Source organism: Aythya marila (genome assembly GCF_965140915.1).
Source record: "Aythya marila genome assembly, chromosome: 4".
In the NCBI taxonomy this organism is placed as follows: domain Eukaryota; kingdom Metazoa; phylum Chordata; class Aves; order Anseriformes; family Anatidae; genus Aythya; species Aythya marila.
Window position 1 is genome coordinate 5,356,971 of NC_139045.1, and position 12,811 is coordinate 5,369,781.

Here is a 12,811-nt window from a genome sequence, read left to right on the forward strand (position 1 = left end):
CTTTTCATATTGCCTTTGAAGTTTCTTAATAAGTTTAGAACTTTGTTCCCTCTGAACCAACTGGGGGCAAATGCTGATTTCATTTACACTGATTTACTAATATTGCTTTGAACGAAACTGATACACCATGTTTCTTTTGCAAGAAGCGTTTTCCTAAGGTATTTCATTACTTCCAGAAGGGATGAAAGCCAAAAATTAAATGTGTGCACACAAAAGCAGCCCAATCAGCTATTCAAATATGTCAGAACCTCGCAGTGTTTTAGCTTGGAAAAAAAAAGCAGTGTGGGCTGTTTCTCAGAAATAATGTAGGTTTATACAGTGCTTGTGTTTTCCCTAAGTTGATTCATGTTTCTGTAACGAATCTCTCTGTCGTACCCCTGCAGGTTATCATCCTTCAGTTGCCTCTTGGGAACGTTTTATCAGCTCGTTGATTATTTATTTATTTTTTTGTTTGTTTTACAGAAAGCAAAGTATTTTAACTTCCCTACCACAAGGACCTTGCTGGTTCTGACCCTGGTTTTGTTCGCTGTCTTTCCTTTTCTGTATTAACTTCCGTATTCCCATCTTGTCACAATCTCTTTGGTCCTTGGCAGTGGCAATATCTTTTCTTTCAGGCATGCTGACCTCTCCCATTCCCTTTGAAGCACTTATGATCATATCCAAGAGCTGCATTCCAGCTGTGGCGCCTTCTGAGGTACTGAATATATTAAGATAAAAAGAAATAAGCTGAGCTATATTAATAAGAAGCTTAAATGTTTATGCAGGCATAAGCTTTGAGAAATTAGATACCCCAAAATAAGGCTTTAATAGGAATGATGAAGTAGCTAAACTGGAAGTCCAAAGAATGATGCTCTTTTTCAGTGTGTTTTGGTCCAGTCGGTGGTCATTTAACATTTATTACTATTTTACTGTCTAAGTGAAGGACACTTTTCTTACAGAACATATCATGAAAAAAAAATCAGATTCTTTAAAGCATCCATCCTTCGTCTTAATTTTTAAGTTCAGGGAAGTAATTGTGACTAGCATCTATTCTCATACCTCATTTCTCTTAATATTTCTCTTATGCATTATAGAAACCTGTGTAGGGGTAACCTGTTGTATTATCATCAAAACAACAGGAACTTTTTATTTTTTCCTTTTAAAGAGGGGGCAATACAAAGATTGTATGCTGAACAGAGTCATATCTGGCTGCAGAATTGAGGTAGACAGGACACCAAGGAGGAGTGAAAATGGAGCGGTTTAATAAGATGGCAAATCCAGAGTACATAGTACAGGGCCAAATATGTCATTGGTAAGTGATATCAAGGATGAAACAGAGAATCATTTTGCTAGTTGAAATGTGGTTGGAGAGGGTAACTTTGCCCTGGTGGGTTTTATATCAGAATAGGTGTCATCTGTCCTTCAGTGCCCATCTCAAAGTGTGTATAATTTAGGCTCTGGCTAACATGGGAGAAGTGTCATTTTTGTGCTCACGTTGATGGTAGAGCAAGTTTGTGCTGTTCTACCAAATGTTATTTCGTGATCTGGTATAAACGGAAGAGACTCAAACATCCTCTGTCTGCAACCTTTAGGGTGTCCCATGGGGAAGCACAGGGTTTGCAGGCTCTTTGGGGCTGTTATTGCTGGCTCTCTGAGTCCTACTTTTGTATGTTAATGTTTAGAGAGAGAGAGAGGTGGAAAATTGCCTGGGGCCCATTTTTTTCCTTCAGCATCCTGGCTGGCTAACAGGAGGCTCACAAATGGTCTTCCTCCAGTACAAAGCAGAGCTCGAGACTCCTTTTCTGAAAGCTGCATACAAACACAGTGTTATTTCTACAGGGCAGATAAAGGGCTAAAACAACAAGAAGTGCTTCTGTGCTATGGCTGACTTTGTCGTCTTTGGCCACCTTGGCAAGATATCATCTTTAATCACATTTGTAGCTGTATCTTATTAAATTGGTCAAAAAAAGATTTTTTTTTTCTAACTCAATGCAGAGGAAGGTTACGTATGCCCAGAGTTCTGGTTTGGGGATAATCTTGCATGAAGTCAGCAGAATCAACTCCTATCCTTAAAGTTATGTACACGTTTGAGTGCCTCAGCAAACTGCAAATTTTCAGTATTGCTGAAACAGTTTTCAGCTGGAACAGTGTTCAAATTGATGGTGTTTAGTTTCTGTGCTTACAAGTGGCACTGTTGTATTTTCACCCTAACAGAAGTGAACAAAACCAGAAATAGAGACTCCTCTGAAATAAGTTGAGAGGTGACAGGAATATCAGTGGGACGTGCCAAAGCTCTGTTCCAACTCTCTTTGGCTTGAGAGAGGATGATTTCCACAGTCGTTTCTTTGGCATCATATCTGTTCATAGATGCTTAATTAGATTTTTTTTTTTTTCTTCCCCAAACATTTTGTCTGGGAGCTAGGTGGTTGTTAAGAATAATTCCTTCCATAAAGGATCATAAGCATACAAGCAGCAGGTGAAATTCAAGTAGTCTATAGGCCGGTAGGTACCTCTGCATCTTTTTGAGCTTCAGGTAGACCCTGTCTTGGTGATGTGAACAACGCAAATGGCTTGAGCATTTATGTGAATCTTCACATAAATGGAGCATGAGCAAACAGATAAGGGAAGTGAGTAGAGAACATAAAACTTAATAAGAAATAGGTTTGCGTATTGCAAAACAGATTTATATGTTTTTTGTCTGAGAGAGAACTTATTTTTTAATTCTGTTTTGGCCACAAAGGACTTTGTGCTGTGGAAGAATGAAGACTTTAGACTTCAGATGTTGCCTTCTTTATTTCATTAATGTTAATACAGGAAATCAAAAAAGATCACAAAAACACTATGTCTCATTATCAGGATGTTTCTTTTGATTCTGAACATGCCAGCAAAGAATGCTTGATCCAGCAACATCAAAAGATGAAGCCATTTGTGCTTAGTTGGTTGGCCTTAGATTTTTTTTTTCTTCAAGACAGAAGGTTTAGCTTTTTTTCCTAAACTCCAAAGCATGAGACTGCAACTGCACATCTCTTATTGCATCTGTATTTTATGGGAATATCTTAGTCAGAGCACAACAGATGGACTCATTTTAGCCGAGACACAGAATCTTCAAATGTTACGGTATTAATATGTAGATACATAGGCCTATGCTTTTATTACTGAGAGGCAGAGGCTGTTGATTTTAGTGCTTCTGTGCTAGGAAAAATAACTAGCAGCAGAAAGCCTGCAGCATTAAATTCTTTATAGCTTTTTAATACCAAAGATGACTACATGAAGAATAGTTGCTGAATCAATTATTGACTATTTTTATATAGCTACTGTGTTATATATATTTTTTTCCAACTGATCAAATACGGGTCACTTAAAATGGTTTTGATGATTCTAGCTGGGCAGAAGTTGTCAAAAATTCCCTGTTGGGTTTCGGCCAGCACCACATTAAAACATAGAAGAAAATATTATAACTAACACATTTAAATTACAGCAGTGACTGTGTTTTACTTCAGACCAGAAGCCGGTGGCTGTGTTTCAAGTTTCAGTCAGAGCAGCCTTGACTTTACTGCAGATGAAATATGTTCGGCTTTTACATGGATGGCACAACAGAGCTGGGAAGCTCCATTGTACAGGTTTTGTTGATAGCTTGCCATGAGTTTGCGTCGTAGAAATGAGCTGATACAGTTTGGTTGCTTTAGCTGGCCACACTGCACTAAAAGATGCACTGCGGACTAGGTATGTGGCATATAAACAGGCAATAGCCTCACTGCAGAAATGTGTATTTTATAACACCAGAAATATTGAAATGGGTGGAGTCTTTGTCTGCATGGTTTTGACCCTCGATAAAGCTTAAAACCCTTCTGACAGGCTTGGTCTAGATAACTTCAATTCAATGACAGCTAAACTGTATGGGGAGACACCTGAGAGCCAGTTAAAGATGATGAAGTGTTGTTTTGCATATTTTGCCAGCTTGGAAGATATATATTTCACCTCTTGAAAGTTTTCCTATAATATTCCACATCTGATGACAAATCCAAGGTGACAGTTGGAAGGCTCTTTCTATTGTTTCATGCTTCCCAGTATGTTTGGAGTGGATCAAGGTTGTAATGAATTCCAGAAAACCGAGAGAATTTCCATCCTGCACAATATCCAAACGCGGATCTGTACTCAACAAGAAATGCAATCATGGACAAGCCTGTGGGGCTGGAGAGCACGGGGGATTCACGATGGGGTACGGACCCTCTTGTTCACCAGGTGAGCAGCAGCTAATGGATTTCCCTGTTAGCCCCTGGGTGGGCTTTGTCAGAAGGTAGCTGCAAGGAAGAAACAGCCAAGCGGTGGGACGGAGGATCCAGGTGATCTCGGACACGTGCTGCACTCTCTTCTGTTGGTGAACCCTGAGGGTCAGAGGTGGTTTTGTAGGGACCAGCACTACTGCACTGCGCCCTTCTCTGCCAGAAATGGTTGTACTGATACTGATTCTGTACCGATCGTTTTCTTTACCTCAATATTTTCAAAAGGTGTTCATTTAGAAGCAAGATACCTCCATGGGCTCTAAAATTAAATGACGTTTATCCTGTCTCATGAATGTTTAAGCTGCCTCCTGAGAAGAGAGTCAGCCAGCACATTCATACAACAGTACTACAGAGAAAAATTCAAAATATTCCTTGATTCACTTATTTGATAATGTTAAAAATCTGAGCCACCATTTTTACACTTCATGTGTGTGTAGTAGTTGCCCCAGCTTCTATGCAATAGCTGAGGATTTTCACCTCAGTACATGGTGTATGTCCCTTGAGGTGCATTTGTAGTCTTTCTATTCAGGCGGCACGAAAAGAATGCTTTTTTGAGGCCATTTGTTCTTCCTCTAAGGAAAAATATTTACTGGAACTGTGTGACTTACTCAAAGTATGAAATAGTAATGCTTTTAAACATACTGCAGACCAAAAACCGAAGTGATTTTGTCTACACTGTGAACTTGAAGCACAGGGCTAGCACCAGAAGGAGCAGCCTAGACACATGCTGCCAACTAAATATCTTGCTAGGGACTTGGGACCCCACACAGCATGGTCTTGTCCTCGTACTGCACGAATTTGTTTCAGTTGTTAATTGGATTTTTTTCAGGTGTTGTGTGCTGACTTAACTGTACTTGGCTGAAGCCACCTTTTAGTCCATGCTTTTCTGAATAATCTCAGATTGCTGTGTGCTTCCACATGAAATCCTGTTCAGTTCACATGACTAGGCAGCTTGAATGTCAAGGTAGGTAAGATCCGATGTCTTGGCCTTTTGAATTTATCAGGAAGAAACTGCGAAGTGAAACTTTTTGAGGGAGCTGCAGCAAGGTGTGCATGAGAGATGATAAAGCCTTCTGCAAAGACGTGACCAAAGAAAACGTTTGCCCGAGCCTGTATGCTGTCTCGCACAGTTGTGGTTGTTACAAGTTGAACAGTTCTCAACATAATTTGAGGATACAAATAGTTACCAGTTGTATTTTTGTTTATACACTGTATTTTTCTCCATTTTTTCCCTTTCTGAAACGTCTCACTAAGAAGCAGTAAATGTAAGTCGGGGTCACAAACTTCGTATATCCTGGCAGCGGATAGCAGTGTGAGAGCAAATTTGAAAGAAAGTGTTAAGCTTTAAAGGTCTGCAGTTTGACAGGCTGTTATCTTTTATCCTTCCAGCACAAATCTTTATGCTGACTTCTCCTGTATCCCTCCATTCCCTGGGGGAACTCGGGTTCACTCGCATGTTGCTGGACAAGAGACAAAGAAGGTCTGTTCACCACGTGCGGAGCAGATGCTCAGGGGAGGATGGGGGAATTTTCCAGTGCAGTTACTGTAATATCCACCGCTGCTGTCTTGCTCCCTGTGTAAGCGCTGCTGGGCTCTGCAGAGCTAGTCTTGGGGATTTTCCCATCTTGGAGACGGGCCACCCAGAGAGCTGCCCCTGCAGACATTTGCATATCAGAAATGCTCTTGGAGGGTGTCACCTGCTTCCGCGCCCAGGGAGCACTTTTGGAGAAGGAAGAATAAAATAAATAGAAGCACTGAATGGCTTGAGTCTCAAAGACACAGCTCTACATTATGTGGGAGCATGGGGCCGGGAGAAAACACTTCCACTCCTGCCCCTCATAGCAGTAGTCATGCAAGCAGGCACCCCTTTTTCTTGCTCTGTGATTGAGCAAGTTGTGAACGGCAGGAGGTGAGGGGGAATTATGAGTCACGTTGTCAACTGAGGTAGGTAGGTATATCACACAGTCATGTAACATCGGCAGACGGAGCTGAAAATACAGCTATTTAAGAAATACAGAAACCTCTTACGGAGGTGCTTGATCCTGCAGAGCAGGGGCATGGAAAGGCACTGTGATTGGGATAACAGGGGAAAAGGCACAAGGTGTGGAGGAATTACTCTGAGGCATAAAACAGACATGATGAATTTTTATTCTGTTTTCAGCAGCACATGGGATCTCAGCAAAAACAGACATGGGAGAGAATTTGCCCTTCCTCATCAATTGTAACGTTAGATTCCAACCCAGCCTAGCTAAAGCAGCAAATAATTGTTCTCCTGCAGCTCACCAGAGGATCAAACGTGGAGTCAAAATGAAAATGTAGTCTACTGCTATACATCACTGTTCCCCAGGCTCTGCAATGGCACCTGACCAATGGAGCAAGCAATCACACTTACAAACAGCCCTGTGCTAGGCTGCTGCAGAGCTGTGCGACTACTGAACGGCTTCATCATAGTGCAGTGTGGCTCAGTTACTGCTTCCATAAATCAAACTCGGGGACCCCTGATTAGAATGAGGATGTGGGGACTCGCTAAGCGCCTTTTCAGGTAGGACAAATGTTTCAAGGAGGGGAAATACTTGCAGCACAAAGTTCCCAGGACAGGGAGGTGTTTCTCCAAATGCAGAAAATAAAAACCCGTGCCTGGCCTTGACAGAAAACAGAAATGTCATTGTGACATGGAGCTACCTGCCAAAAACGGGGAGCGTGAAACTTTACCATCCAGCCTGGAAAAGGGTCCGGGTTGCTTCTCCTCTCTCTGAGGAAAGCTGTGCACAGCTGTATTTTTGCATGTGTACAAATGCATACAATAGGCTAATGAGTCTATTTTGTTCTCAAGGAATGATGGAATGATTTGCTCTACGTAGTGTGTTTTAGCTCCCCTCGATCATCCGGGTTCGTGATTGTCCCGGGACGGCTGAGACATAGGCTAAGGCAGATGAAACAGTGCCTTGAGCTTATTAGTTGCAGCATATAATTTCATTTAGCTGTTGGAGACTGAGAGAAAAGCATTCAAAGCACTTTTCAGGTGGGCAGCATCTTCCTAGGTGGGGAGTATCTCAGCTGACTTGAAAGAATTTCTTGTTTTTTCTCTGTTAGTCCTACCCTTTTACAGTAGGTTGCTGTGCAGTGTCGACTAAAGGGAATAAATGTGGTATGCTTCATAGTTATATCCATTTCTCTCTGAGATATCCCAGAAGACAATGTTGGATACCTTTCCTCTACCTCTATGCTTATTTGCTGCCAGGTTCTGTCTTGTTACAAGCAGAGTTACTACAGGTGACAAATTCTGCAAAGTGGGTACGTTCTGGGCATTCTCATTCAACAGGCTGGAAGGAATGTCTTTTGGGGATGTGATCTGAGGTGGAATATCATCCCCTTGTATTGGATTAATTACTGCAGCTTCCCAGCTGATGTGCAGGAGCACCAAACTGCAGAAGCTCTCAGGTCGGATGTTTGGCAGTCAGAGCAGGCTGGCAAAGCTGACTGTTCTCAGGTTAAAATTGTGGCCGTGGCAAGCACATTTCTTTACATATATACCATATTTTATTTATTTATTTTTGTAGAAGCAACACAAACTCTGACCAGGTAGGTTAAAGTCATCAGGTGTCATAAATAGTGGAAGAGTTTCAAGAAATATGACGTTGCTTTCTTCCTTCAAGTGACTCAGGACATTGAACACATGATGCTGAATGGAACTTCAAAATATTTCCCTAATTCATTTGAAATGCTTTAAAACTGCTAGGCTCAAGATAGATGAGATGTATTCTTTTAAATTATCGTGATGAATGTCAAAAATGTGAACTCCCTTTACACAAATTTAGTGATACAACAACAAACCTGCTTTGAACGCTGAGTGTCTCTAATGACCTTGATAATTTTCACTTGCTTTAGGTGAAGTTGTTTACCTTCTTTATTACTGAAACTCCTAGAAATTAAATTATTTTTTTTATGACCTTTCCTGAAACATTTTCAAAATTTACCTTGTAAATGAAGTGGATAATAAGTAAGAGAGTTTCTAACGTGTGTGGCAAAGAAAACCAAGAAACCACAGTGGAAAGAAAAGCTGTAACATAACCGTCACCTCCAAGTTCAGTAAAATGGGACGGTGGGAAACTTGCATGTTGTAGAACATAAAGGATCATAAAGATGGCATGGAAATGTGTGCATGTTTGAGGTGGGGGGTTTCTGGAACATATTTTCATAAATCAATAACATGGTCAAGTGGCTTTATTTTTATGGTTTCCCGAGGCTATTGCTATTTTATAAAGATTAGTCCACTGGAAATCCAGAGTTTCCTGTTTTTATTATTCACAATTTACACTGTGGTTTAGACTAAACTGTCCTTGGCAGTTTTAGAAGACATGCTTTTTACTGTGCTGCTGCTTCCTTATGCTGTTGCTCTATTACATATCGTGGTGAGTTTAATTTTTAAAAACAATAACCTAAATACAGGGTTTTCTTTTTATTAGCCTGGCCTCTTATTTAAACATGCATTCAGCTGCTGCCTTTTATATACATAGATATATAAAAATATATTTATTTTTACATACTATGATCACAGTGCTTATTATTTGTCCAGTCTGCTTTCGAATTAAAGGCTATTTCAGATAGAGAAGCTGTCTTTGAGCCCTTGAATTGGCAAGTAAAGCACTTGCCCGGTTGTAATCACATCATCTGGGTTTCAGCTGAATTGTTTAGTGCTTGAGGTTCCTGTGTTAAAGCAGCTTGGTTGCAATTTCAGTATCAACTTAACACTGTCCAGAACGGTCTTGCATTTAAGTACCACACAGCTTTGGTTAGAAGGGATCATTTGGACCTTTGGTCACATCAGCTGCCTTTCTGAGGGCATGGAGCTCCTGGTTTGCCTGACACAATGCAAATACGCAAGTCTCACAGCTGAGGTTCATATAGAAGGATTCTAGGTTGCCAATAGTTTTACGGGATGTTTTTTGAACTTCTTGTAAGTGTAAGCCTCTCTCCCTTTTGCTGCGCTCTGCGGTTGGATATTAATATATATTAAAATTTAGGAATTACTTTAAATGTTATTTTTGAGCGCTATGTGAATACATATTCCTTAGAGGAGATTTGGTACTCTCATTCTTTTGATATTACTACTTTGTCTCTCTTGCCTACCAAAAAAAAAAAAAAAGTTTGTCTGACCCTGAAATTCCAGATGCCTGAGATTAAAAGAAAGGGCTGGGTTATCCCATAATCTATACTGGCACTATAGCTGCTAAGTAATTTAATGTGAATGCTGTGGAAATGATGATGTATGCCATCAATTGCTGTGAACACAGCTGTGTTTCATCAATCTCTGTTTCCCATAATGAAACAGAGAACTATCAATGACTCTTACACATTTGATGTCAGCATTTGGGTAGGTCTGAAGTTTAATTATTTTATGGGGTTTGGTCTCAGGCATCTTGGGTCCTCCCGTTTTCTTATTGTTTTTGTTCGGTAGCAAGTGAGGCATCATTGTTTTAATAGCTAACAAAGAGAAAACCTAAATGAAAAAAACCTGCTTTGTTCATGGGAACTGAGATAGAAAGCGACAATATCCCACTTTTAGACTGACTTTGCTGTTCTGTCATTCATCAGATGTCAGTTAAATCAGTTTCCTTTCTGGCTGACAAGATGGCCCAAGTCAGGGCTGATTTGATGAGCCACTACACCCTTCCAGCCTAACGTTTGCTTAGCAGTGGATTGTGGCTTCTTTATTTTTCCCCTGTGTTTGTCTCTGCTTCTTCTCTTGTCCTAAGAGATATTTCTTTGTGTCCTTCCTTTTTTTTTACCTTGACACCGTATTCAATTACATTTTCCTCAAAATCCTCCTTATCCACACCTCAGGCTGCTGGGGAACGTTCCCTCGGGCTTTAGCTCACTTTAGCAAGGCTGTAAAGTTGCTGTGCTGTGCCGATGGGAAACCTCAGATGACATGGTGCTGGGATCCCTATACTGCATTTTTCATAGTCACTAAGCCAAAACGGGGTTTGATTTACTGTGACTTAAGTCAGTAGTGCCGGCCGTGACATGGGGCAAAAGCCTCGATCCAAATGGTTGTAAGACAGGGAGTGGATGCTGTAATACCCCTTTCCCATGTTACTGGCTTTATGTGGGAGCCTCTGCCAGGTTGTCGTATGGATACAATATACTACAAAGTATGCTAGCAGAGCTCTTGTTATCTGGGTCAGGCAGTGATTTATCTTTCCTGCATGATTTAAAGGATTTTATATACTTGTATATGTCACCTTGTTGTAGGCTAGCTCTGTTTATATTTATCAACTTCTCATACGTACGGAAATAAAACTTCCACGTGCTTCCCGTAGCAGCTTTGCAATGCATGTCATGAATATAACACAATTTTGGCTCAAGTCAAACATGCCTCTCCTGTGTTTTATTTACATCTACCTGTCAGGGGTAAAAGTGTCTTCATTTATGAAGTCAAAATACAGTGAATTAAGACTTCATAAGCAATGTGGAATCTCCATCTGTAACAGAAAAGGTGCAAGCTGTGTACATAAAGTAGTTCTCAGTTTAATATTACAGATCCCTATCTAGAGCTGTCTTTCAGGGACTGGGAAGGTAATCCTCAGGCTACGTTTACACATCTTGATATAGTGCAAGTACAGAAATTCTCAGTTCTGCTATCTCGGTAATAATTTTTAATACCAACTGTGCTGTAGAAATGATAGTTCCTCCTTCTGTTTTTTGACCACTTCTACTTTAATCTTTCATCAGTCCAGAAGTGCTTAATTTTGTCTACTACTTGAGGGAAGTGTGCTTTTCATTTATAAAATACTTTAGTCTGGGTATTGGGCTGTATTGTTTGGTACATCCTGGTGCAAGTCTAACGAGTGGTGCTGGTGGGATGATACAGTATGTAAAAACACACAAATATAGTTTTGAATCTAGTCAGAAATTGCCTAAATATGTGGGTGACTCTGCAAAACACGTCGTGCTTCACACTTGTGGTGTTGTATCACATTGGTGAAATGTATGAGAGCAAAGGTGGGTATTTCTAATAATAACATCAAATTTTATAGCATGAATTATAGACTTGAAAAAAAGGCAATGAACATTATTCGTCCTAGTATGTTTTTGTTTTAGTACCTATTACTATTTTTTTCAGTATTGCTGGGCGGCAGTCCAAACACTAGGTATAATTTTACCAAGCCCTTTGTAAATACATGCCTCAAAAATAATTACTTCTTCTTGTCTTCTGCTAGAGCATAGATATATGTCTCCCCAAGTAAGCCCAGAAAGAGACACAGAAATCTCTATAATATACTTGGATTTGACTTGCAAGAAGAAGTGGGTTATTAAAAGAAATAGAAGAGAAATGAAAGAAAACCTATGCCTTTATTGAACAGAATAAAGGAGGAAAGAGAACGTTGATTTAATCTATTGATTTGCTGTGAAGTAAAAGAGCAGATGTTTTCAGTTAGCTCCCTGGATAACATTCAGTAGGCGCCACTAATACTTACGGACTGGTGACTTCTGATAAGATTTTGAAAATTGATGTCTTCTGTTGTTACCAAATGGAAATGGCAGGTTACGCTGCTGTAGGTGACTCATTTCGGAATACCTTAATATAGAAGCAATATCTCCTTTTCCTAGACTGAGAGAAAAACAAGCAATGTTTTGCCAGCAGTTTTCAGCTCCAGACATGTCACCCATTAAGAGTTTAATGCCTATGGTGGGTAGCGAAACACACAAAGCTCCTTTGTTGTAGGTCTGCATCCTTTTGTGTGCCTAGAAAAAGGATATCTGAGGTGCTCAGGGAGATGTGATCTCCGAAACTGTGGAGGTGCTGGAAGCAAGTCATTTCAACATTGGTCTAGTTTATCCATCTGCCTCTCCTTCGACAGACCCAAACACAAGCGAGGTGACTGGAGTCTTTTCTTGTATGAGGAAGACCAAAGGCCTTCAGGTTATTTTTGATGTGTAGCCTCTATGCATTTAAATTCAGAAATGGAGAATTCAGAAAACCTATACAAGGCACTGAGGCTCTCGATGAGAGACTTCTGTAGCATAAAATGGCTTTTTATGCCTGATGGAAGCAAGAAAGAATTTGAGAAAAAACGTGGTATAATTTTGACGTGGTGTGATGTCTTAGGCACCAATGAGTCATTATTGTTTATAAAGGCCCTTTTTGTGATGCATCAAGTTAAAAATTATACGGACCTCCAGAATATTGCTTGCTTCTTTAAAAGAGTCTCAAATATAAACCATCTGATATGTAATAGACTTGGAATGAAGTCAGATAAATCGAAACACAATTTAATTTTCCAAGTTGCTTTTACTTTCAAAGAATTTTAAATGTCTGATCAGAACAGATTCTGTAAAGAGAAGTTGACTCAGCTGTTATGCAGATCCAAACCTCTAAAGAGGTTGTCCAAAGAGGGGAGGAAAAAAAAAAAGTCAATTTGCATTGGGTAATATTCTTTATTCTGCTTGAGAATGTTGTTGGGCTTTGAATGGCCATATGATCAACTTTATTTGGACAGACATCTGTAACCTCCAACAGATCCGAATCACGGTCTTTTGTGAGT